Source organism: Cervus elaphus, chromosome 20 (assembly GCF_910594005.1).
Source record: "Cervus elaphus chromosome 20, mCerEla1.1, whole genome shotgun sequence".
Classification (NCBI taxonomy): domain Eukaryota; kingdom Metazoa; phylum Chordata; class Mammalia; order Artiodactyla; family Cervidae; genus Cervus; species Cervus elaphus.
Window position 1 is genome coordinate 84,594,571 of NC_057834.1, and position 27,485 is coordinate 84,622,055.

At 37.4% G+C, this 27,485-nt stretch overlaps 1 protein-coding gene across 13 annotated transcripts in view; it reads right to left on the bottom strand.

Annotated features, from left to right (window-relative positions):
* ADGRL2 (adhesion G protein-coupled receptor L2) overlaps positions 1-27,485 on the bottom strand; it is a 295,989-nt gene that overhangs the window by 189,893 nt on the left and 78,611 nt on the right. For 4 of the 13 annotated variants that reach the window (XM_043877661.1, XM_043877656.1, XM_043877653.1 and 1 more), the window contains exon 1: positions 10,569-10,694. The exons of 1 other annotated variant lie outside the window; for it this stretch is intronic. The gene's annotated coding sequence lies outside the window, so the exon portion shown is untranslated. Of the gene's footprint in view, positions 1-7,096; positions 7,228-8,697; positions 8,715-8,804; positions 9,675-10,004; positions 10,141-10,568; positions 10,695-27,485 lie in introns of those variants that run through there. 8 more of the 13 variants (XM_043877655.1, XM_043877658.1, XM_043877652.1 and 5 more) reach the window with 7 other exon arrangements.

The window sequence follows — 27,485 nt, forward strand, 5'->3', positions numbered from 1 at the left end:
GCAACTTATAATAAGCAGAATTTTTAGTGAGATTTTTGCTTAAGAGGAAGAAATAAAATTTTGTTTCACTTATATTTTTAAATATTCAGACTGCAGACCTAGTTTAAAATCAAAGGCAATATAAAAAGTGGGTTCCAAAGCCTAAGGGTCACAAAGCATTTGCAGCAGAAAAAAACAAAGGGAGGGGCCGTCCCCATAATAAAGCTCATCGAGAGCACAGTCAAGAAAAAGCACCTAAGCAGTAAAAATCTTTCACACAAGCAGCAGAACTTGGAAAAGGACAAAAACAACTGTGTCCTTAGTGAAGGTGAAAATATCAAGGATATTATAAATTTAGTATAATTTTTATTTGCTGATGCATATGAAGCAAAATCAAGTGTTTTAGGATTACGCCCATCTTTTTCAAAATGGAACAAGATATATAAAATGGATCAATGCTTCATTCAATACACTACTTTATCAATTTCCATGAAAATATGTGCAATCACTGGGATATAAGTACAAAAGCTTACCTCATCAAAATTAACAATTCCCAAGCTGCCTTGAACATTTTAAACCATAGAAAAGTCAAGAATTTTAAGATTTAAAATACACCGTAAGCATCCTGAGGTTAAAAAGATGAGTGAAGAAAATGCTATGTAAAAAATGCGTTCTGTAATACCTAATCAATAACAACAATACTAAACAGTAAAAAATGTTAGACTTTTAAAGCACAGGAATAAAATTTCTGCAAGGAAGCTACCAGTGGAATAAAGAAATAAAATTCCAAGAAGAAATCCTTGCTTCGAAGTAAAGACACAGGAAAAATAGTTTTCAACATGATTTTTTTTTAATGTAGTAACTTGTAGTTGACAACTAAGTAAATATAATCTACATAAAACAGAAATAATCAACTAAAGACCTTATTGAAAATCTTGTAAACTTACCCATTATGTGAAGAAATGATGTCACAGTATTTAATTTTAAGAATAAATGATTAAAGCTCACTTTATAAACTAACTAGAAAGAATTCTCTTTTTCCTCTCTCTACAGATAGACCCTACTTACTATCCTCTACTAGAGAAAGCATGAGTCAAATGCAAGGTCACGTAGACCGCCCCCGACAGCCAAGAGCCATCTTTGACAGTAATTGGGGTTAGATTATTCTGTCACCTAAATCCAGTGCAATAATCTGTTTAGGGTGTGGACTGATGCAAAATCACCTACAAAATGAGGCAAAGTGTGCATAGCACAAGAATTTAATGGTCTAAAGGCAGGAAATACCTTTGAGAACAAAACAGAGATCAAGTAAGTCATATCATTTTCAAAGTCAGTTTAAAAACAGATATCTTAATCATTTTACATTTTAAACTTGCCTCTGTGTTAATTTTTAGCCAGTAACTGGCGATTAATACTGATGTATACAAAGGAACAAAACGGAAAATGTATGTTTATGTACCTACATGTTTGTACACATTTGACCAAGAAAAGAGTTAGAGTATTATCTAGTAACTAAAAGAACAAAATTAAATCCTTCCTCTTTTATTATATTTCTCACAATGCATTATTCTTTGCTACTACAATGGCTAAAGTTTTTGTTATTCATCCAGAAAAAGATACAGGGTTGTATCTGGTTTTGTTCTAACAAAGTAATATGTGACTGAACTGATCAGAGTCTTAAGTTAACCATTTTTTCAACTTCTCTCTCTCAAATTTAAAAACTGTTTTTATCCCTGTTTCTTTTCACAGCTACCTGATGAAAAAAAATTCAGTTACTTCATGCATCTTAAAATAGAATTAAGATCTGGTTATTATTTCAGGAAGTTAACTTCTGTTTAACCTGCCTGCTTTTTAATCTTGTATTTCTATGTTTATTAAAGTACTGAAACTATCCTTTAAAAAGTCTCCCAAAGAATTTTCAGCTTTAAGGAGGCTTCTTAAGGAACTCATTTTGAAATATTGAAATTCAAAGATTAAGGTGTAATCTCTGGGTGTGAATTTTAATGTTTACAATGGACTCTTCACAGATTGGGAAAAAATCAATGGCAAGACCAACAGGGGCCCGTTTTGCTCAGCATACGTTTTCTTGTCAGGTCGTGATTAATGCTGTGCTCTGTAGAGGGAGACATTACATCCGGGCTAAAACAGTCCTAAATTTTACCCTCAGGCAGAAATCTGATTTAAACATCTCTATTTAAAGTGACATTTGTCCTCCCTTTTCAACTGGTTTCCCCAGAAATTCCAGGAAGTTGACTTCATGACCTAAAAACAACCGGGTGGCTGTGAAGAGCAGTTGTGCCTGTCCTTGCACTTCAGTAAATCTGGGTGCCAGAATGAATCCAGGTGGTAATAAAACAGGTGCCTAGCTATCTGCTCGGATGAATCCCATGCCATTTTACTGCTACAAGAATTTAAGATTTAGAGTTCAGTGGAATTCTGGAGTCACTAAATATTTCAATTATGTGTTTCTTTGGCTGATAATAACCTAGCTATTACTACTGATGGATAAGTGTCTTTTGATTCATAAAATTACATCTGATTTTTCACTACATTGAGTTGAAATATCAATGGATTACAAATTCTAGAAATCCAGAAAAGCAACAATGTCATGGAATAGCTTCCATTTAAAAAAAATAAATAAATAAAGGAAAGCAAACAGAAAAAATGTTCCCATAACGAAAGTCCCCAAGTAAACAAGATGTATGTGTATATAAACAGGCGCCAATATTCTTACACTGTGAAACATGGTAACTTTTGATATCATTAAGCAATTTAGACAGTGCTGGCAAGTTCCTACTAACCAAGGTAATCTAATTTCTGTTGCTTTTCAAAGTAAATTGATTTTTTTTCTTCTTTTAGCCGTCTGGTAATTGAACAAATTTATACAACTGTGATGGGATTTTACTTACCACCACACAATGCATAAAATCCTTTACAAAGACAAACTATATTACTTTATAAAACTGCATTTTTGTTGTAATTAAACAAACTGTATTTAAACTTGCTCTGTGCTTCCAAAGCAATCAATAGCATTTTGCTATAAGCTGCACTTTACTTGCAGATGTTAAGCGGTTTCTTCATTTGCTCTACCTTTTTTGGAAGATAATTTTTATTTACAAAATCCGAGAATTTTTCTGGTAAAAATAGCTTTTAAAACACTGTTGGTAAGAATCTATTGGAAAGTGTAAATTATTGCCCACATTTAATACATCATATAAATGACCCTAAAAAAATTTTTAATAATTTTTGTCATTTAGGACTTTTTCTTACATTACACCAGGATCCACTTAAAAAATACCTACTTACATCAAAACAGCATTTAATGGATTTTCATAATTTATGCATGCATGCCTACTCAGTTGCTCATTTGTGTCTGACCCTGTGACCCCATGGGCGCCCCATCAACTGTAACCCAGCAGGCTTCTCTGTCCAAGGAATTCTCCAAGCAAGAATACTGGAGTGGGTAAGCTATTCCCTTCTCCAGGGGATCTTCCCAACCCAGGGATGGAACTCAGGTTTCCTGCACTGCAGGTGGATTCTTTACCATCTGAATCATCAGGGAAGCCCTCATAATTCATAACATATATTTCACAAAACCTATATATTAAACTTAACATACAACATTGAAGTCTTGAATAAAATTTAGGAATCAGATCCTAGTTGTAGTTACTCCTTTAAAAGTTATCACATCAGGTCAAGAAAAATGATATTACTTTAATATTCTAATTCCATAATTCTAATAAGTAGTAACTATCTCTAAATTAATAAATGTCCTTACCTTTTTTCTGAAAGCATTAAAAAATAATAACCACCACTACTTCACCAATCTTAGGTAGCAAAAAGATTTTAATAACAGTTTCAATTTTTCTGATAACATTAAATCTAATTATAGTAATCCACATGATCAAATACTTTTCAATCTTTCAACCTTCAATCAAGAATTATTGAAGAGATGAATATTTGGGTGGGGCTACAGACTATTTAGTGTTATATAAGAGAGGATTTAATGAAGCTACGATTTTAGTCTATCTTTAAAATAGAAATGCTTTCATCTTTCTTGTAAATAGTTACAAAACCTCTATCTGTTAAGGTAATGTGAACTAATACTTAAACAAATTACCTTAGTAACTGATACGACCAAAACAGGATTTTAAGTCCTTTCCAGGTCTAGCAGCTAAAGTTATTGTTTTTAAATAGCAATCCTATAGGACACTAAATTCTTCAAATTTCCAAAACTAATCTATGTGCAGTTAATCTATGCGAGTGGTATGGATTCTCATTAACATGAGAACAGATTTCTACCAGGTAGGGTTTGGCTCATTCCTTGAAAAAATGACTGTAAAACTCTCTTCATTTCATACTACACTTGTCAGTAAACTCAGTGTTATTGAGTATTTATTCACAAAACTTAGGTCAAATAAATATTTTGATAGAAAATAGAGCAATAACATTTTATCACTATGGTGTGCTTCTAGTGATCTTCTGACCTTTCCAACATTTGTCTTAACTCACATATTCCTATATTACTTAAGACAAAATATTATTTTAAAAATTTTAATAAAACACACAAAGCTCAAATAATGATCAAACAAAAGTTCTAACCCTAAGTAAACCTGGCTTTTAAAGCGATCCTCTTGCTAATTCTAAGAAAGGAAACGCCCAGAAGCTTGGTGTTAACGTTTCTGCTCATTGTGAAAACTGTAGCAATAAAAACCCCAACTGTTTGCCTTAAATTAAGACTTAGAGTACTCCATGTGAGATCTGTATATGTATACTAGTTTTTATAACATCTGGAAGTTTTCTTGTCTGTTTTTGATATTAGTCCATTAATAAAGCAGAGAATCAAAAGCCTGGAAAAATTGTATTTATTGGAAATCTTCAAGTCCAAACCTCAAGTAATTGGTTTGTTCTACCCCACATGATTCAATATTCTGATTTTCCCAACTACCTGCTCCCAGAGCTATCTGCACTTCTAAATTTGTTTTCTGTTGCCAACACATAGTAACTCAGTGATTGAAAATGGCAGCTGAAGTGCTTCTACAACACATTAATTTTTCTCTAAGTAGTCCAATTTTGTCATCTAAATGTTGAAAAATCTTTTCACTGCATTTTACACCTTTAGAGATTTGCTGAATTCAGGTTCACCTTCATATAAAATGAAGAGCAATGTTTTCAAGACAATTTTTAGATTATCACTAATAGCTTTAAAGGATAATGTGTTTTCTTTATAGCACTCTGCATTCAAAGCAGGCTAGTTAACAGCAACTTAAGTGCAATAATAGCAATTACATCAATGTGGGCTTTTTTACCTGGAAAGTACTTCTCAGACAACTGAAGAGATCAGATAAATAAACTATCATAAAATGATTTCAGGGTAATAATATACAATTTGAATGCCACTAAAAAAGTTTTCATCTTAATCTGAAAAAAAAAACTATCATCCTATTTCACTGAAGACTTACAGTATTAGGTGATTAATGGTTATTTTTCTCTCCGAAACTTTTTTATTAATTTTCACTTTTAAAAGGAAAACAAGGACTTCTGAATGCGTCCTTTTTTTAAAAAAAAAAAAAAAAAGAAAAGAAAAGCCCCCTCTAATGAAGGGGTATCAGTTCATGTTCAAAAATCAACCAACCATCAAAGGTAGAACTATAAGAGATATGTGCTTACAAATCTCCAAACCATCCCTGAGATTCATTTTCACCCTAAAATGAGGTTTTAGAAAATCTAAAGCTAAATAAATAAAACCAATATTTCCCCAGAAGTTGAAGATAATAGTTCTCCCTTGGCCCATCTGCTTGCCATAAAATAACCCAAATGACCTAAGTACCTATTATTTATTTCTTTATTCACAGATATTGAGTTGTTTAAAGAAATTCAGAGAACATATTTCTCTGCAAGGGCAAAAAAAGCCATTAGTATATTCTATACACATATGAAGAAAAATCTCTAAGCTGATTCCAGAGCTTATTATTCAATAAAATACAAAAATTTGAGACAAAAAAAATCAATATTTAAGCAATTATCTCCATATACAATTCATGAAAAATCTGAGTATCACTTCGAAATCTTTTTCAAACTTATACTTGCAACATAAGTTGCATTAACCAAGTTTATGTTGTTTTTAATACTCAAAACTCTCCACGGACTTTTTTTAACCTATAAATTTAGCAAGTGTATTAAAGTTTCCTGAGTATACAAATGAGTGTCCTTTCATCACAAGATTCTATCGCTTTATACATTAATTAAAAGACTTTCTCAGCCATTTTACTAATATAACAAAGTGCAGACCTTAGAAAAGTATTAAGTTAACAGGAAAAGCTTTCTCACTCTCTCTTCCACTGAAGGGACCCCAAAAGACAGGCAACAGTGACTCTCATAAAATAAAAGGTCACTCTTTTTCTAGGAACAAACCATTTATCAATAGAAAATAATTGTCTTTCCATTTGCAAGGGCTCCACAGCAACAGACAATGTTTTTAGCTCACATAATTACAAAACAGTAAAAGTTCAGAAACACAGCCTGAATCCACCTCCCTATTTTTACCCTTTACAATTCTCATTGCCCTTTGGGCCTCCACTTGGAAGCAAATGGAAGACAGGCTGAAGTTTTCTCAATTGAGCTGAAGCTAAGAAACCTTTGATATGCTAATAGTCCCCTTCAAACGGTAAGAATTCACACTTGCATTAATTCAAACAATTTGTGCAGAATGATGTGAAATGGCACCTCTTTTAGAAGCAAGCAACAAAAGGAGAGAATCGGAATGTCTGAAGAAACTAAACAACAGAACATTTGTTCTGCAGCATTCTATCGTGCATAAACGTACTGGAGGGTGGAGGCGAGGGACTACAAAAAGTTCCACAACACACCTGAACAGAAGTATATTTTCTTATAAAGGGTTTCTCAAGTATTACAAAGATACTAAATTTAAGTTACAAAGTTACCCTTTACCTAGGTCAAGAGTCCCATCACAACTGGGAATGTTGCCAAAGACACCACACAAACCATTCTATTTTTCTGCCATGGAGGCAGATTGCCTCCTTGGTGCCCATCTTTTAAGGTCTGCCCAAGATCAAACTTGATTTAATAAAAGACATCCCAACAGGCAATTATTTACCAAACGGATGTGACTTTTCCTCAGTGTGTAACTCTTGAGTTGAGCAAAGAGCAAACTCGGTGGGGCCCGTTCCAGACACAAACATTGCCAAGGAAAATGAATGGACCAACCGTGTCCGTTAATGTACGCCTCTGAAAGAGAGAAGTACACATCGTGTAAAGAATGCAGAAGAAAATTTAAGAATTGGGGGCGGGGCGCAGAGGAGAGTGCCTAAGAACCTGGCCTTTGTAACGGGAACCATATGGTTGGTGGCTGCGGCTCAGACGCTCCCAGGCTGCTTGGAGAAGCTGCTAAGCAGCCTGACACCTTTCAAGAAACAGGAGGAAAACATTTCCTCGGTCTGAATCTGAGACAAAACAGTTTGCATCGGGAAGAACGGAATGAGGGGGCCAGCGAAGGGGGAAAGGATGGGTTAGGGGGAGGAGTCCGTAGAAGGTGGGGAAAGGAGATGGACACCGCAGGGCTTGTCCCTCCAACTATGCTTTCAGAGGACAGACTGAGGAGGGGATTAAAACAATATTTAGGGATAAAGAAAACCGTGCCTTAGCAGCCGGTCATTGCCGCTTTGGCACAAAATAAAGCTTCCAACGATTTCTCCTAACCCAAGCCCCGTAGTTTGGCGAAAGGAACAAACTTTCTAGATCCCTAGGCGAAGGAGTCTTGCAGGAGTGCCTCCCCACTGCTGAGGCGCTTCTGTCGCTTCCCTCGCCCTCGCCCGTCCGCAGGAGAGCCGGGTGGCCCCAGCCAAGCCAAGAGCCCACGCTCGTTTAAGCGCGCTAAGAGTTGGGGAGGGGGGGTCCTCCCTTGCCTCGCGGCCCTCCCACGCCTTTTCCCCCTCAGCTCCCCACCCGGCACCCTGGTCCCACAAACCAGGCTTCCAGAAGTTCGCAGCCCCTGCGCCAAGCCCAGAAGCCCACACCCCGTAACTTCGGCCGCAGGCCCAGCGCAGCCCGCTGCTGCCCTCTCACTGCGGGTGCGGGAGGCACTTGGCCTCCCTGGGGCCCGCCGGGTGCTCGGCCCCGCCGCCCGCCCGGCCCCGCCGCCCTTAATCGTTGCCAGCCCCCTTGCCGGCCTGGCCACATCTGGCGGCGCTTTGCTGTCATCCTCGCCTCTCCACACCACCTAACCACCGACAAAAAGCAACAACCACCCACCACAACTCAGCCCATCGGCCCCTCATCCCCCGCCCACTTGCCCCGAACTCGCTCCCAGCGCTCGGCCTCCCGGCTCCACTCACAACCCCGGACGGATCTGCAAGTAGGAGGGGCGGGGGGGACAGGGGCGAGCTCCCCGCCGGGCCTCCGGCGGGGGCGCGCCCCACTTTCTGCCTCCCCAGACAGGCTGTGAAAGAGCGAACGGCACCTTCTGACCCAGACTCTCAGTAAATCAAAAAACACTCCCCTGTCCCCCCCGGGGCCCCCTGCAACTAGGCTGTAACCAAGAGGACTTCACGACACTGGCAGGGCGAAGCGGCGGCAGGCTGGGGAGTTCTGCGGCTCGATTTCCGAGGAGGGGGAGGTGGGGGCGGGGGCGAGTGGCCCGAGCCCGCGCCGTTCTCCCTCTTGGCCCCGCCGAACTTTAACAGCGCAGCCCCAACTCACCTTCGGCTCCCTACACCTCCAGCATCCACCCCCGTGCGGAAGGCGCAAAGCAAACAGGTCTCCGAAGCCCGGCACAGAGGCACATTGTTCGCTCCCGCGGCTCTTACCTCGGTCTGCGAGCGCGCCCCGGAGGCGGGCCGTCTGGCGCAGGGGCCGCGCGGGGAGAGGCGCAGAGGGCTGCGGCCACCCGGGCCGGCGAGGGCCGAGGCCGGCCGCCGAGTCCGCGCGGGAGGCAGCGCCGCGACTCGCCGGCCGGACACAGCGCCGCGGCTCGGCTCGTCCTCCTGCTTGGCCGCCGCCGCCGCCTCCTCCTCCAGCCGAGCAGCCAGCGCCGGGCGGCTCCTGGGGTTAGGTCAACATTTTCCTGCAGTTTCCCACACACCGCTCCACGAGAGGCGTCTTTGGCACACGCGCGCGCGCGCCCCCAGACCGCACGCTCCTTCAGAAAGATCAGAAATTCGGGAAGCGGAGGGAGAGGGGTGACGGAGGAAAGAGCCCGACAGAGGTGCGCAGACTTGAGTGTCCCCTCCGAGCGGCAGACGCGGGAGGGGCGAGCAGACGCCGGCGGCGCGAGGCCAACTCAGTTCCTCAGGCGAAGCCACTCAGCCCGCCGTCCGCGCCCGCCGGGCTGGCATCCCTCGAGCCGACCCTGCGGCCTGGGGAGGGAGACGGCAGCGGCCCCTCCTCACATTGCGGGTCCCTGGGCCGAGGTGGAACGGTGACCGCTGCCCCCCCAAGACTGGCTGAAGGCGAGGACTGGGGCTTGGGGAAGCGGGGAGGTGTAGGGACGAGTCACGCCAGCAACGGAGGAGAGGTTCCCCCCGCCCCCCGCCCCCAGACTCCGACGATCCCGAGGAATTCTCCGGTAAGCTCCCGATTTCGCTCCGGTACCTCTGCGCGTGTGTGTGTGTGAGGGGAGAGAGAGTGAGAGGGAGCGAGAGGGAGCGAGAGGGAGCGAGACGGGGGAGCGCGAAGTCCTGACACAGACTCTCCGCGAGGTCTGAACTGGAGTCACCTCCAGCCTCCTCCTCCTCCGCCCCAAACCCCCACCTCCCCACCCCCGCGAGTTCGGCTAATCATATAAACATATTAGCGTGTACAGCGACAAAGGATAAATCTCTCCCTCCTGATTTTTCCAGCAAAGGGCTCAGGCAAACTCAAAAGAAGATTACAGGCTGCTAAGTACAAAACGTGGAGCAGATAATCTATAACTCATTGCCGGCCAATAGCCATTTTCCACTCCATTTGAGCAGCTGCGGCGATGGTGCACCCGAGCACGGGGGAGGGGAGCGAAAGGGGACACTTACGGGCTCGAGAGGTTCGGGTGGCGGCGGCGGTGGCCCAGCAGCCGCCCGAAAACTGGCCGGCCCCGGCTCCGCCGGCCCGGCGGCCGCAGGGCTCTCCGGGCGGCGGCGGCGGCGGCGAGGGACGCGCGCGCACGGACGCGGAACGCGCCCCGGAGGCGGCCAGTGGTGGCTAGCGCCCCTCCTTTCCCCTCCCCGTCGACTCGCCCTCCCCTCGGTCCCGGGGCTCCGCATTCAGTCCACCCCCACCCCGCCCCTCCGCATCCACACACCCATTCCCTGCCGATCCCCCACCTCCCCAAACTCCACTCACTGCGCGCTCGATCCTCCGCGCGCTCCTCCGGCGCGCGCTGTCCATCCTGTCTACACACACGCACTTTAAAAACATTTATTTTATTTCTGGAACGGGGTGAAAGGTATTTGAGAGACCGCGAAGCTCCGGCCTCCGGGCGGGGCGCCGGGGGCTGGCCTGCAGCTCGGGGGTCCCCTCCCCTCTTCCCTCCAGGCTCGGGAGCTCTTTTCTTGCCTGCACTTCTGAGAGGCGCCCAGGATGCGTCTTTTACCCACCCCGTCTCCAGGTTTTCTCTTTTCTCCGCGCAGCGAGCCGGAGGCCCCGAAACTTTTAGTTTCCGCGGCCCTCCTTTTGTGTGACTGTTCGGAGGAGAAAGAACGTCTGTTCGCCTCGCCTGCCTCCGTCCGGCTGCGGCGCGCGGGGGACGCTCCAGGGTTAATGCGTCTTTGATACCTGAGATTTCCGGCGGGCTTGTTAATGAAAGTTACATTTTTTTTTTAATTGAGATGACTTTTTCTTTGTAGTTACAGAGAGCTAGCCAAACTTTGACTTTGTTGACTATATTTCACAAGAGCGTTTTGTTTGTTTTTGATTAAACCCACCAGGATAAGCAAAGGAAGGAAAGGAGACTACAAGGCTCCTTTCTCGCAAGTGCACTCATCGCGCTATTTAGGTCTGTTTCCCTCATTTCCTTACATTGAAACTGCGTTTGCTCTTGTCCTCTGACCACACTTCCTTGCACCTCTCTGTTGGTAGTGTCAGCAAACAGCCAGGCAGCGCCTACGATGGACCCAACCTGAAGAGAAGAGACCACGACGGAGAAAATCGTGCTTGAAAAATGTTTGAAATCTAGTTGTGTCCTTTGCATACGAATAAAAACAAGCCTGGATTTTTTTTTTAATTACAAAATTTCTGAACTGAAAGTGACTACATTTTCAGATGTATTTCGAAATCACTGTTTATGCTAATGAATGCAGACATCAATTAAAGAAGCATGTTTGCATTGGTTTTCAGGAAAAACTGATATTCTAAGATTTAAAAACCTCTAGAAAATAGAATGAAACTTGAGATTCTTTGCTTTCAGAAACAATACATACTGTTTGTTGCTGTGGGTATGCTGCAGTCATCATACTTCAGAAATCATTTCAAATAACAGTGTTATTAAAATGTCAACAGCAGATTTTTCGAAAGACATGAAGACTCTAAATACCTATATTTTGTCACAAAGCCAGATGTTTGTTGTACTAAAGTAAGTACAACTATTGGTCAAGTTTTCTCTCAACTTGTAAAAAATCAAGTTAAAAGTACATATGTGTAAAATAACTGAAACATGCCTTGTTGGTTGATTCCATTTTAATTTTCGCAGATTCAAACAAGAATCCTTGATGTTCAATTTTTTTTCTACTCAATGTATTGATGTTTTAATATTCTCACCAATATTAAAGATAAGAGGAGCCACTTTGAGCACTGGTGCTTTAAACTACATAAACACTTCCATTTGCATAACATAATTCAAATATTATTGATGCAGGATATAAACAAGGCTAGGAACAAAACACAGTTATGCAGAACTAGTGTGAAACCTTATTTCGTTTTTACATCTGTCAGAATTTAGTCAAAAAGAAGGTAAAGTTACAGAACTCTCAGACCTCAGAGGTCATTTATATTATGGTCTCCTTTGGAACTTAAAATTATTTTATTCACGATTATAAACCAAAATATTTCAAACAGATAAAAGATTTGCATTTACTGAAAAATTTTAGCCCTTTCTTTTGTTCATCTTTGAAGATTTTTCATTTATCCAGGCGTGATTCCCAGTGAGTGCGTAGATCAGTCTAATCCTATTTTCTTTGGGGAGGCAAAACTTGGACTGAAGTTTTTATTTAGTAAGTTTAGTAAGTAATCAGTAGAAAATTTTGCCTGATTTAAGCTGCCCATATGTTTGCCCATTTACTTATTTATTTAACTCTCTCAGAAAGAATCTCAGGAAGAACTCACTGTCTACATTTCTTAGGTCTGACGTACTTTGATGTTCAGGACATAAGTGAGTCACTCTCCACTGTTCCTGAAGAGACTATAAAAAAAGGAGGATGCATGGGAGGGGGAAGACATTGTCAGAAGTGGGTTAAAACTATAGGGAGTGGAAAATGCCTCATACAGGTTTTTAATTTTAATTCAATAGGATATGTATTTTATAGAGTTCAAAGGGTTCAGTGCTTTTTTTCCTAAGAATATAATAAGCTTGGTGTTTTTAAAATTATATCTAAATGTATTCATTCTCTAGGAGGTAATGTTTTAAATATTAAGGAATTTTTAATTCTTTCCTTACACTTCACACATAATAATGCTTCATCCTTCTCTGTATTCACAAAGGATTGAAACAGAGCTTTTTAATTGCATTGATATATTCAAGATTAAGCTGTTAGCCACAAACCTGCGTTACAAAGGAACACTTAAATGACACACACACATATCCAGACAACATAATTTGCCTGACACTTCATGACAATTCAAAACATAATTTATAACAATACAGGTGTTGTGGTAAGAAAAAAAATGAAATGAGAAGCTTAATAATGTCTGCAGATGTTAGCAAGCTAAGGAGAGTTGGAGTATGTTATGCATTCCCTGCAATCCAATCAATTTAACTATTCAATCTATATTATTCTTTAAGTAATGGCAAAATCATTGACTTATTCATAATACTTGCTAATTGTTTTTAAAAATAAATTCTACAAAGGACAAAGGAAACACCCACTTCCATTTGTTTTATGTTAAATCAACATCTAACCACTCATGGTGATTTCATTCAAAGAAAACAGAAGGAACTCATTAGTTTATGTGGTTTGAGAGATTGATGGGCTTCAAACATTTTAACCATACATGTTTTTTCCAACTGTAGAAACTCGTGTTTTTAATTTAAACATCTTTAAGAAACTAAAGATTATTTTATTCAATGGATTCACATATTTCTGATACAGAAATTACGCTAACTTTTAAAGCTATTTACCATCCAGGCATCTTTCTTTAGAGCAAAGTGATGAGGTACATGTCAAAATACAAGTGTGAATACCAATAGTATAGGTACCAATTTAAAGAATCTGAAAAAGTATGAAAATGGGCAGGGTTGCAAAATATTGTGGTTAGTCTAAGCCAGCATAACACTAGGAGTAACCTGTTCAATGCCCAACTCCAACAAAATTGGATATAGGTAAGCCAATTCTAAAAGGGGACACAGAGGAAGACTGGGGTGGAACAGGGAGAAGATCCAGATCTTGATAGTGGGCCAAAACTTAGTGAAGTTTGAGCTACACTCTGTAGAGACCAATGAGACTAGATTGTATTCATTATTTTTGCCTGTGATGAGAGAGCTCTGTGAGAGTTCTAAAATTAAGCAAAAAACAGGTGAAACTGGTCTAGTTTCTAACACAGAAATAGAAATAAGATTAGCTAGATTTCATCCTAGACTGTGTTCCCTTTTCTTCATTGTCACTGCTCAATAATGCTTAGTGCTGAAACTAGTTTTCCCTACTCTAGAAAAGAAATCTTTTAAAGCTCTAGAGCAAATCAAAGCAATATATAAATACCCGAACTAAACTAGAGCTCGTTCAAAGTTCCTAGCTTTGTTTTTCATCTTAACTTTGCCATGCATATAGGCTGAAAAGAAATCAAAACTCATTTTCCATGAAAGCAGAAACACATGAAAGTACTTGCCAAAGCCAATAAGCTTTTAACTCTTCTCCCAGTTCTCTCCAGGCCGAGTAAATCTTGGTCCAAGAAGGACGAACCCTATCCAAAATGTAGAGATGCAGTCTCCAAAACTAATGATAGTTTCATCTGTATTATAAATGTGATTCTGGTGTACTGTGCTTAATGATATTATTTAGAAGTATATAATCACACGCATTATTAAATATATATCATTTTGTAATTGTTGTTGTTGCTTCCTTGCTAAGTGGTGTCTGACTCTTTGCTACCCCATTAACTGTAGCCCTCCAAGTTTTTTTGTTCATGAGATTTCCCAGGCAAGAATCCTGGAGTCAGTTACCGTTTCCTTTTCCAGGGGGTCTTCCTGACCCAAGTATCGAACCCATGTCTCTTGCATTGGCAGGCAGATTCTTTACCACTGAGCCACCAGGGAAACCCCATCTTGAAATATCTACCAAAATAACTGGTAGCTTGACTCTTTCTGTGCACCTAAAATATTTATATATGTCTAACTGTGTATAAAAGATTATACCTTTTTTTTACCATTCTAATACTCAAAAGTAAGCAAGTTAAAAAAGATACCCCTCATAATCATTGCTCCACTGAGTTTTACAAAACTCACCAAGTTAATCTTTCTTTCCATAGATTATTCTCATAACTGTTGGGTAATCTCCACACCTTGAGGATTTTCTACAATCATATCCTATAGATCTTCTATAAATGTGTCTGTCAAACCAGGAAGTGTGAGTATAAGAACACTCTCTTTATAGAAAGCTGCCTATGACTTCTTATAATATTTTTTATCATAAATTCTCATCCCTTCTCTATATATTCAAACCTCTGTCAACAACACAGATGAAACTTCTTTAAATTTATTGAAAAATTCTAAAACTAAAAGTAACCTAAAATCACAACTCTTTGTTTTAAATATAAAGCGTATAAATATAAAGTGGGCAGTTCTTAGTAAAGCAGTATGCATCAGATGAAAACAATAGCAAGGCAGTGGTTAATAGTAGAGGCAACTCCACTTTGATTGAATCTAAACCCTCAAAGATAACCAAATAGCAATTCACAGAAGTCTAAATTGAATTTTTAGTGCCTCTGAGAATATGACTTTGATTATTCATGTCATAGTTCATTGTATTTTAGTATGGCAAAACTTGCAAAATGCTTTTAAGAGTCAGGAAACAAACTCACAAATGTCCTCTTTGCATTTCAGAAAGTGAGTCAAAAATATAATTATATAAAACATAATATTTCATATTAGAACACATTAAAGTTATCTTAATGATACAGCATAAAATAATAATTGAAATATGTCATTTTAGTATTTTTTAAACACAAAATTGTTTTGTTTCAGCTTTGAAAATATTTGATCATCTACAATTATGTAACAGGAAATGTTTGACCTGGAATTTTTTATTTTTCTGATCATACATATTAACTGTTACTAACATTGTTCATTATTTGGTTCTCTAATCAATATGGTGGTTTTTTTTTTAACTCAACTTATCTTTTTTATTTTAAAAAGACCTTTATTTGTTGTATATATATATATGTATTTTTTAAATTTTATTTATTTATTTGGCTGCTCTGGGTCTTAGTTGTAGCATGTGGGATCTACCTCCCTGACCAGGGATGGAACTCGGGCCCCCTACACTGAGAGCTCAGAGTCTTAGCCACTGGACCACCAGAGAAGTCCCTATTTGTTGTATATATTTTAATGAAAATAAGTTTGAGCATATGGAAACTAGAACAGCTATTTGCAAAGGCTTTTCTTCTCAACCAAGTTCTCATCATAGTTTCTTGATAAGATAATACAATGTTGCCATCTCTATTTTCAAGAATAATTTAAATCTTTATAATTAGGTTTTCAACTTATTGTAACTCTTTACAATGCATTCTTAAAGTCACTATGAAATCCATCACTTAGGTCCTAGACCAAACAATGATGTAATAGGCATAAGTAAAGTGCATTAGAAAAAAATCTTTTTTTTTAAATCAGTATCCAAATTTAGAATCACATTAAAATGTAGTCTGCATCTCAAAGAAGTACTGAAATGATTTGGTAATGATAAGGTTTTGTTGCGTGATATTTAATGAAGAAATTTTGGTCTAGGTGAAACAATAAAAATATATAAATAACCTCTCCAGCTGTTCTACATTAAAAAGTTGTCAAACTATCAGGTGGATAATATGTTCTTTGAATGATTTTGATTCAGTGATAGGGCTGTGCTGTACTGAACACATCTCTTATCCAACTGTACTGGTTACCAAAAATCACATGTCTACAATATAACTTAAGAGGAGTATTAGTGCATTAAAAGAGTGTTCCCCCTCATTATGGAAATGTAATTTATGACACCAATTTAATTAGTACTGTGTCTTTACTACCTGAATTTAATGACCCAAATTCAAACCACATATATTTCATTGTTTAGACAATGTGGAATACACTGCAAGAAAAGCTAATTTCCTGTTTATTATGTAATGATAATTGAAACACAATAATTCATGCAAATATGCTGTTACTGCTATATATGAAGTGGCATGTCTCAAGGAAGATGTCATGGAAATAACATGAAAAATATTTATAGTTTGTTAAAATCAGAGAAAATAATTGAATTTGTTAAAATAAAATCAGAGAAAAGACTTCCAGCTATAAAATGTAAATATTCCAGAAATCAAAGAATGTAAACTATTTTTAAATAATACAGATCCCCAGAAGAGTATCATTTATCATTTTAAAATAAACTTACGGATAATCAAATAAGGAATCTGAAAAATATTTTTTAAAATGAATTTTGACATTTCATATAATTGCTCAATATTTACTTTCTCTCTGGTGCCCTATTACAAAATTATTTTAAATATGATTTATATAAATCAAAAAAATTTATGCAGATGTAGATTTGAGATGATAATGCTGACCAGTTTGTTTATATTGAATATTTCTATACAGGAGAAAATCATGTGATGTCAAAATAGATACTAAATTCAATCTTTAGACTACTCTTTAACTGTTTAGGTAAATTTATATCTTATCAAAATTTGGAAATAACTTGTTACACCTTATCACTGAGGGAAGTCTATCTTTGCCTCAATTTTCCAGTTAATGAAAGAAGTGTTTAAATACTCTGTAGTTAGATTATTAACTTCTACAAAACTGAAACAGATGTGTGTCTTAGTATGCCATTAAATTTATGATTTACATAGAACCCTTACATAGAGCTGAGCAGAGGCCAGTGATTCTAATTTGCTCTAGATTTACAATAACCTGATCTGGTTTTTGTAAGTACTGAAACACTTTAAACAAAATTAGAAAGCAGTTGTGCTTTGTGTGATTAAAGATGCAATTCCCTTTGGAATAATGAGAGAAGTTAGAACATGTTTCTTTCTTTATGGATGTTTCTATTATAAACACGAGTGCTGTACATTATATATTTTTGTTACTATGATTTCCTTGTTTTTAATTATAAAATAAACCAATTGAATTTCACTGGAGTCTCAGTTGAAACTATGCCAAAATTTAGCTGAAGAATGTGTACTGAGATTCATAAAAATCCTTAAAAATTTTCCCAGGGTCTTAAGGTCTTGTTATACAAATACTAGTTCACCATAATTTTCTAGGGCAAAATATCTTTCTGATTAAGACCTACACAGCAAAAAGACTTGAGTGCCAAACACATTTCAAGCCCTAGAAAATGGCATATACAAAATTGCTCAAGACAAATGATTACTGGATTCATTTGGTTACAAATAGAAAGAGGTTTATTTTATCTCATTACACAAATAATAACATGTATAGCACTGTTATTTAAATCTCCTTCTACTTTGTTTTGTGAATTATAAGCCATCAGCTTCTAAAAATCAAATCTATAAAAATACATTATTTTTAACACTGTGGATACTGTTTCCTTAAAAATCAGTCAAAAAGGTTGATATATCATTGTGAGCATTTGTGTGTATATTTATGTTTATAGAAAATAAGTACATGCAAGAATATTAATTCATTAAAAGTTTATCTCTCATAAAACCTTTATTAGCCCTTGAAGTCTTTGCCACTTCATATAAAATGATTTATCTTTTGAATAAGAAGGTTCCATTAATCTGTTTGACAAAAGAATTTTTAAATCATTTAAATAATTTATTTGAGTGAATTATTTAAATTCTGTAAAATATATATATATATGAGCGCATATATGTATATATCTGTGTCTATATATTTGTGTTCTGGCACAACATCACAGAAGAAATACAAAATAGAATTCAGAATACATTGTCCTTGACATCACCAGTGTCACTTAGTGTAGCTGCCCATGTGTTCTTTGATCACCCACTATTTGCACAGGACACCCCCTGCCCCACCCTTAAAGGGCCATTTGTGCTACATTTGGTACAAAAGGGTGATTTAATGTCAGAGAAACATGCATGTTATTTTCTATATTCATTTTTAATTTTGTGTTTTTACTGAGATATTAGGCTGACATATTTTTCAAAATATAAGGATAATAAAAGCATTTATTCAACACTAAGAAAATCTGCTTTCCTCTTCCTCCATTTGGTGCTCTAGGTGCTACTAGAAAGTAGTAAACATACTCCCTCCCCAGAGAAATATATCATCTGTGGAAACAAAGGGCAAATACACATGGAAAATAAATAAGAATATACATATCAATTCTGAAATTCAAATATGTTGTTCCATTGAGATAGGAAGAATGGAAGGGGAGTTTTAAAAGAAGGAAAAAAGAGATCTTTTTTTTTAGAACCAATGAAGCTGTTGCTGATGAGCAGAAACCAAACTATTGTGCACTGAGAATAAAAATCCATGCCCACTTGTGAAAAAAAAAAAAAAAAAAGAATATACATAAAAATGTATAAGCAAATACACAAAACTAATTAGGACATAAAGATTTAAATAATATGTTTAATATGCATGGCATTCAGGAATTTTAACTATATACTATTTCTTCAGACTGGTACTTCACAACATTTTCTCTCAAATAGATCTTATTCTTTTTTTTTTCCTTTGAATATGCATTTTTATTTATAATGAAACCATTGGATTTTCCCCCAACTTTAGTGAAGTTATGGAATAAATTTGCCACAAGTTATCTTCAGTTTTATTTTTAAACATGTCAGAAAATAAGTTTCACTTGCTTATCTCCTGCACACAACAGAACAATTTTTCTGTCATATATATATGTTGTTTTTATCTAAGTCAACTTTTTATTGGAAACTTCATCCAGTTTATTCTTTGCAGCACTGTTCTCCTCTCTGTTAGGTTTTGGTGGGTTCATTTGGGTTTTATTTTAATTTTGTGACCCATGTTTTCAACAAATTTCTTATAACTTTAATTTACCAGGAAGGTACTAACTTTACCCAAATGAATGTCTCAATCTGTGCTCATGACATGTAGTAAAATTTAAAGCCTTGGTCTTCTCCGGATTCTCCCACTTGTCCAATCCATATATATCACCATACCATCGTGTACCCATAGAATTCTCTAGGCCAGAATACTGGAGTGCGTAGCCTATCACTTCAGTGGATATTTCCAACCCAGGAATTGAACCGGTGTCTCCTGCAGTGCAGATGAATTCTTTACCAACTGAGCTATCAGGGAAACCCACGGTATACCCATTACTCACAATACTCAAACCTTAGTAAGGAGGAAAGAATCCCTCAGCACTCTCATACAACTTTTAAAGTCCCTGATATACCAAAGTAGCACCGTGAACTCTTGGGGAGACAGTAGTCTTAAATGTTCATTAGATGCGTAAAACTGCTTTCTGAACTTCTCTAGAAGCACCTTCCTCCCTACCCATGTTCTTGTATCTAGAAAATGTAAACATTCCCCCAAATACCTCCAAGTTGTAGGATTCAGAAAGTAATATCATACTGCTTAGAAGTGTATGCACCAATCGAAGCAGTTTTTGTTTTTTTTAATCATTTCTCCAACTCTCGATATTTTAAGAATAGTGTCTTTACTGTTTAATAAAGAGCAGGAGCTCTTGGTTGTCGGAAGGCATTTATGAAATAAATCAGTTAGAATCCTATAATCATAAAAACTGTTTTAATATTTAGTTCAATAAGGCAGCTGCTTGTTGTACAAAGAGTAAAGCACTGCTTTGCTGATATAGATACTGTAAGTCAAACAACCTAGAAATCTTGTACAAATGTACTTATCACAAGTGTACATATAAACAATATGCACATAAACCTTAACAAATTTGTTTAGACAATTTATTGAAATATTTTTATAGATCATATATAAATATTTTAATATCTATACAAATTAGTGATTAAAATGAAATTTAAATGTTTTCCAAGAATTAATTTGATAATAATGTTTGTGTGTATATGTGCTTTTAAGTAAAGAGAAACACAAATATAGACTAAATGTTCAAGGAGTTTCTAGCACTATTAATTATCTTTGTGTGTGTTTGTGTCTGGGTGTATTGGGGAGGTAGGAAGTATATCAAGGAAGACAGAAAATTAATTATTGCATTTGAGTTTTTAAATTCAGAGAAGTTGAAAAGTTGATTTTTCCATTTTACCTAGAACACTACTTCCTTCAAATGCTTCTGTCTCAACAACCTATATAAGATAAAGATGTTTCTAGGGAACCTCAGAAATTTGAATCAACGGGCTTACATGGAACTTTTCAAGGGTTATATTTTGTACCCTGGCACTTTGGTCTTATTTAAAAGCAAAATCCCTGACATCTTCTACATTATGGTAAAAGGTACCATACTTCCATTTTAGTTCACTTATGATTCACTAAGCAGAGACTGGAACGCTACATTCAAGAGCCAAAAAGAATTTTTATCAATTTTTTCCTTCCAAATCACCAGCGATATTATTATCTTAGAGTATATTAATTAATCAAAAATTTCAAGGAAGATGTTCTGACTTCCTGCTGATACTTTAAATATTGTTTCTTTTTGTTTACATTCCATTTTATTTTTTAATCTTTCCAAAATATATTAGGAGAGTACTTTTCTAAGAAAATCATATTGAATATTATTTTATCTTTCTTTGATGACATAGAATTTTTCAGTGTTGAAGGACTATCAATTGACCATTGATTATCATAGCACTTATTACACACATCACTGTATTTATTAATTTATTCTTCCCCTACCAAATAGTAAGCTCCTTAAAATCTCACTAAAGTTTATATGCCCACCTCTTAGCACAGCACATAATAGAAGTCATATATTATATAAAATCTTTTAAATAAATCTATTTATATAATAGATTTTATGTAAAATCTAACCAACAAAAGTAATTTATTAGCCCCATAGGGGTTGGGCCACACAGTGTTTTATTTTTAATCTACTCTTTGTCAACTTTTAAAAATTGAAAGGTTTCAGTTAAAGTTGGATTTCCAGCTTGTGTGGGCTGGGGGAGGGTGGTTGGGAAGGGCCTGAGGGGAGCAGGTGTAGGTCCAGCAACTTTTAACATAGAATTGTTGTTCAGTCACTCAATTGTGTCAACTCTTTGTGACTCCATGGACTGCAGCACACCAGGTTTCCCAGTCCTTCACCATCTCCTGGAGTTTGCTCAAGCTCAGGTCCATTCAGTTGGTGATGCCATCCAGCCATCTCCTCCTCTGTCATCCCCTTCTCCTCCTGCCTTCAATCTTTCCCAGCATCAGGGTCTTTTCCAATGAGTTGGCTCTTCCCATCAGGTGGCCAAAGTATTGGAGCTTCAGCTTCAGCATCAGTCCTTCCAATGAGTATTCAGGGTTGATTTCCTTTAGGATGGACTGGTTTGATCTCCTTGCAGTCCAAGGGATTCTCAAGAGTCTTCTCCAACACCACAGTTTGAAAGCATCAATTCTTTGGTGTTCAGCCTTCTTTATGGTCCAACTCTCACGTCTGTACATGACTACTGGAAAAACCATAGCTTTGACTAGACAGACCTTTGTCAGCAAAGTAATATCTCTGCTTTCTCATATGCTGTCGAGGTTTGTCATAGCTTTCCTTGCAAGGAGCAAGTGTCTTTTAATTTCATGGCTGCAGTCACCATCCACTGTGATTTTGGAGCCTAAGAGAATTAAGTCTTTCACTGTTTTCATTGTTTTTCCATCTATTTACCATGAAGTGATGGGGCCAGATGCCATGATCTTAGTTTTTTGAATGTTGAGTTTTAAGCCAGCTTTTTTACTCTCCTCTTGATGTAAAATACCTCATAGTAACCCTCGGCAAGAGAGGCTTTCTCTTTCAAAGAAAAGGTTCACTCTTGGACTCACCACACTCTCCACCATTCCTTATTACCTTCTTAGAACCAAGGCAGTATCTTGTGCCATGAGTCAACCAATTTGTGATTTTCTTTTTGTTTTATGTTCTCCTTTAACAGTGGCATTCAAAAAAAGTGAAATGTATCTTCACCTATTATCTCTATAAAGTGGGAAATGGAATGATACATGAAGAGGACTATATATTTCACCCAACTGCCCTTCACTTACTAACTTTTTTTTACTAACTCATGTTAAATATTTTAACTTTTGAGCTGGTGACCAGTAATTTATATGTGAACAAATGTGTGATATGCATATACTGTTAATATGCATTTTAAAATATGAGGAAATGTATTGAATTGTAGTCATAGTCCATTTTTGTTAGGCTTTGCATGTACACTAACTCATCTGTGCACTTACTACGTAGCTCAATAATAAAGTTATAGTGCCCTCCTTATTCTTACTAATTGGCTTAATCCTCCCTACTTATGCTTACATGTAATAATTTTCTCTTTTACTCATCACTTGAAACCACTTTTCACAACTCTTCCACTGATGTTTACTCTTGCATTTTATTTTCTTTCTGAGATCAGTCTAATTTCCCTACATGAGACGATACCTTGGCATTACCAAATGATGGTTTTGATTCTTCTGTATTACCTAATATCCCATAAGTATAGTTCACCAAGGGAGAAAATATGAAAGGAACCAGTCTTTTTCAACTAAATAAATGAAAATAAACACCCTTTTAAGGACTAATACATATAGTTCAGAAGACTTGCTAGTTAAACAAATAATTAAGACATGCTAATTTAGCAGAAACCATTAAGTACAAAATGTTCTAAAGCAAACAAGCTAAGCTTTTACTAAAAATTATTAAAAGTAATTGATGGTCTCGGATATATTAAAAAAAATATTCTTCCTTAAAGTTATACTTTTCAAAGGGGACTATTTATTTAGAATTGAGATTATTTTTTGAACCTGAGTTAGGATCTCTCTTTTTTTTTTTAACTATTGCAAATGTATATTTCTTATTTTTAGTATAATTTGTATTATCATTATTCCTAATTTATTTATTTTATTTTGTATTTCTATTTACAAATTATGATTATAGGTCAAAACATTTTCCCATGGAATATAACTCTATTTTATATAAGTATGCAAACTAGAAAATGTGATCATAACAAATTATTCCACAAAGTGAAAATCACTTGTATTAAACATGCTTGTATTTAAAAATTCCTATAAATAATATTATTTGCATAATATCCTTTGTATCAGTTAAAAATCCCAAGTAATGTATCCACTCTGAAAAGACTTTTGTGCTCATTGTCTTATTGCTAATTTTAAGATGCTCTTTTAAAAAATGTTTGTTTGTTTGTTTGTTTTCACAAAAGCAAAGTAACTTAAAAGTTTAGAATTTGAACCAGGCCACCTGGGTTCAGATCCCAGCTCCACCACTTTCAATCTGTGCATGCTTGCATAAGTTATAGAAGCTCATCTTTATTTTCTTTCCTTATTTACAGAATGGGAATAATAATTACATGTACTTTGTTGTGCAATAATAATTACATGTAGTGTTGTTGTGTTATATGAATTGATACAGGCAGTACCTGGCACATAGTAAGTCCTTAAATATTTGCTATTATTTTGGTATAATCCATACAATAAGACAGTTGACAATTATTCAAAATGCTGCTACATAAATGCCTAAAATTGTATGAACTGATGAGGAGCAATTATGAACATTCTTACATATTTTTCCACATGGGTTATATTAAAGCAAAGAATTTTAGAAGTATATTTTGAGATATACAGCTTTATATTGACTACATAAAAATTTATTATGATATGTATGTCAGTGTTCTTGCTGGTACTTTGGTTTATTTTGTTTTTGAAGAGTCTACTTGCTCTTAGTTATGTTCATAGCTTATGAGTTTCATTCTTTTTTTGTTTATGTATAAATGGTTTGTTTTCCCTTAAATCCATAAGAAGATAATCTGGTTAAACTTATACTTTGTAAGAGTTAAATACAATTAAAGATAGTTGTCTTATAAACATCCTAATTCATATTTGTTGACTTATAACCCTTCATAGTCCAAAAATAATTTACAAGGATTTACAGGCAAATAATAACTATAACTAAGGCCACGATATGGAAGCAACCTAAGTGTCCATCAACAGCTGAATTAATAAAGAAGATGTGGTACATATATACAATAGAATACTCTTCAGGCATAAAAAGGAATAAAATTTTGCCATTTGTAACAATATGGATGGACTTGGAGGTTATTATGCTAAAGTGAAACAAGTCAGGCAGAGAAAGACAAATACTGTATTATACCACATATATGTGGAATCTGAAAAATAAAACAAGTTACTCACTTATATTAACTCAATATACAAAAAAGAAAAAGACTTACACATAAAGAACAAACTAGTAGTTATCAATGAGGAGAGGGAAGAAGGGAGAGACAAGATAGGGGTAAGGGATTAAGAGATACAAACTACTATGTATAAATAAGCCATGAGGATACACTGTACAACACAGAATATAAAAAAATATTTTAGAACTACATATGGAATATAACCTTTAAAAATTGTGAATCAGTATGTTATACACATGAAACATATATAATATTTACATCAACTATACCTCCATTAGGGCTTCCCTTGTGGCTCAGCTGGTAAAGAACCACCCGTAATGCGGGAGACCTGGGTCCGATCCCTGGGTTGGGAAGATCCCCTGGAGAAAGGAAAGGCTACCCACTCGTGTTCTGGCTGGGAGAATTCCATGGACTCTATAGCCCAAGAGATCACAAAGAGTCAGACACAACTGAGTTACTTTCACTTTTCACTTTCATACCTCCATTAAAATAAAAAGTAACTAAGAATGGTAAGGCAAAGAGAAAATAAGGATTGGAAAGTAAAAGAGCAGGAAAAGTCAATACAGGCAACATATGCCTTTATGTATGATAACCTTAGATTTGGGCTTTCCAAGTGGCACAGTGGTAAAGAAGCCACTTGCTAATGCAGGAGATGCAGAGACATGGGTTTGATCCCTGGGTTGGCAAGATCCCCTGGTGTAGGAAATGGCAACCTACTCCCTTATTTTTGCCTGAAAAATTCCATAGACAGAGGAGCTTGGTGGGCTACAATCCATGAGGTTGCAGAGTTGGACATGACAGCACCTCCACCGCTTAAATTTGTGTTTAGTCTTTTTAGCAGTCCCATAAAGAGAAGAGCTGCTGTAATATTCCCAATGCTAAGCAAATGCTTCACCTGAGGAGACTAGAGAGAATCCTGACTAAATGGTGAAGTTGGTCAATTACTTGTCCTTCCATCTCTTCTCTACTTCTGGTCCATGCCTCCTCCACCCTGTCTTCTCCACTGTTGAATTGATACAGTTCATCCGCTCCATAGATGTCTTCTTTCTTTCCTCTTTGTTCTAACAGTAAGACACCTCCACCCCCCACCTCCACTGTGCAAAAGTTAGTTTTACTTTTTCCTGAGCCAAGTTACCTAGTGTATTGTATACATACTTTCAAAGGCTTATTCTGGCAGATTCTTAATAGGAAGAAAGGCACCAAAATCTTGGAAGGACTTGAGGGAGTGAAGAAAAAGATTCAAGTGGCTTTGGTAAGGTGTTCCCCACTTCCACTGCCAACCCTGGGAAACATTGCCTTAAAGCAACTGATAGAATATAACTAAATTAAATGAATTAACTCTTCCTAGCAGGGAAAGTGATAAACTCAGAAGAGAGACAATGTCTCCACTGGGTATAACTAAGATATACTACTATTTAACAGGTGGGTTCTGATTCAGAGAATAGTTTACAATTAATTTTAAAATATACCTATTTTACTGTATACCACAGAGTGAATTTCAGTGTTAGAAATTATCCCCTTATTAATATATTGTATTACTAAGATAATAAGCTAGACTTCTTGGGTTATTTGGGGATATGTCTTCTTGGATATACCATTTTGTCTTATTTTTACTGGATTTTGTTCCAGAGACAAGGCGAGCAGGATAGGAGATGAACATTAATCAAGAACCATCTTTGTGTCAGATATCATGAAGACATTTTAATATTGCTTCATTTTAGGTTTCTCATTCAGCTGGCAAGACTTGGCAAGGCTTGTTGGTAGTTTATGGCCAGCATCTGTTCTGATCTATAGGTGCCCAAGCCCAAACATTTACACATTACTAAATATTATAGTTTTACCCCTCCTTTAATTTTCCAAGTAAACTTCCAGGGAGATGTGAACCCTGAAGCTGGAGGCAGATATACTATTCAGGGACACCTGGTCCTGACTTTGCCAATTCCTCCCCATTCTGCCTACAGGAGGTTTTCTTGCTTGTGCTAATTTGGTTCTAGAACTGGGGGAGTCTGATGTTTAAAAGCATTATCGCACATAGAAGTACCCAGGCCATGAGTATAAATTCTTCTAGAGTGGCCAGTTTGAGTTTTAGCAAACTGTGGTTTTCAACCCTGGCAACAGTGTCCTTGGCAGTGGTGTGGTTCATAGGGAAGCCAAAGAAGAGAGAAACCAAGCCCAGGAACACAGTGCCTGCATGCACCTGCTCCTGATACAGGCGGCCACCTGGAACTGCATAGAACCACTTTGGTTTGTTTTGTTTTGTTTTGTTTTTGGCTGCACCGTGAGGCTCGTGGGGTCTTAGTTCTCCCACTAGGGATTGAACCTGGACCCAGGCAGTGAGCTCATGGAATGATAATCACTGGGATGCAGGGGAATTCCTTACTTTGGTATTCTTGGCTGAATACATTGGGAAATAGCTGTTATGCATGTGATATCTTCCTGCCCATCTATAACCAGCCTGAAATGCTGTAAGTCCTATGATAAATGAGGAAATTGTGACGAAGAAAGGTTAACTTGCCTAAGGTGCCTAATGGTAAAAGAAGTATTAGGAGATGTGATTTTTAAGACTCTAAAGCCTTGCTTCAATTTCTTTTAGCTGAAAAACCTTTCCTCTGAAAATAATCTTACATCGCAGCCCAATATATTAATAAGAAACAAATATTTCTGTTCTGATTAAAGCAAGATAAAGGCCAACAGTTCACTCTCAGTTATGCCCTCATTACTAATTTTAGCAGCTCCTGAAGTACCTTTACAAAACACAATGTTGTGCTGTTTAGAGTTGGAAAAACACTGACTTACAAAATGCTGCTACCCTCAGACCCACTCTGTGTTGTTCACCTTGGTAAATAATTCAT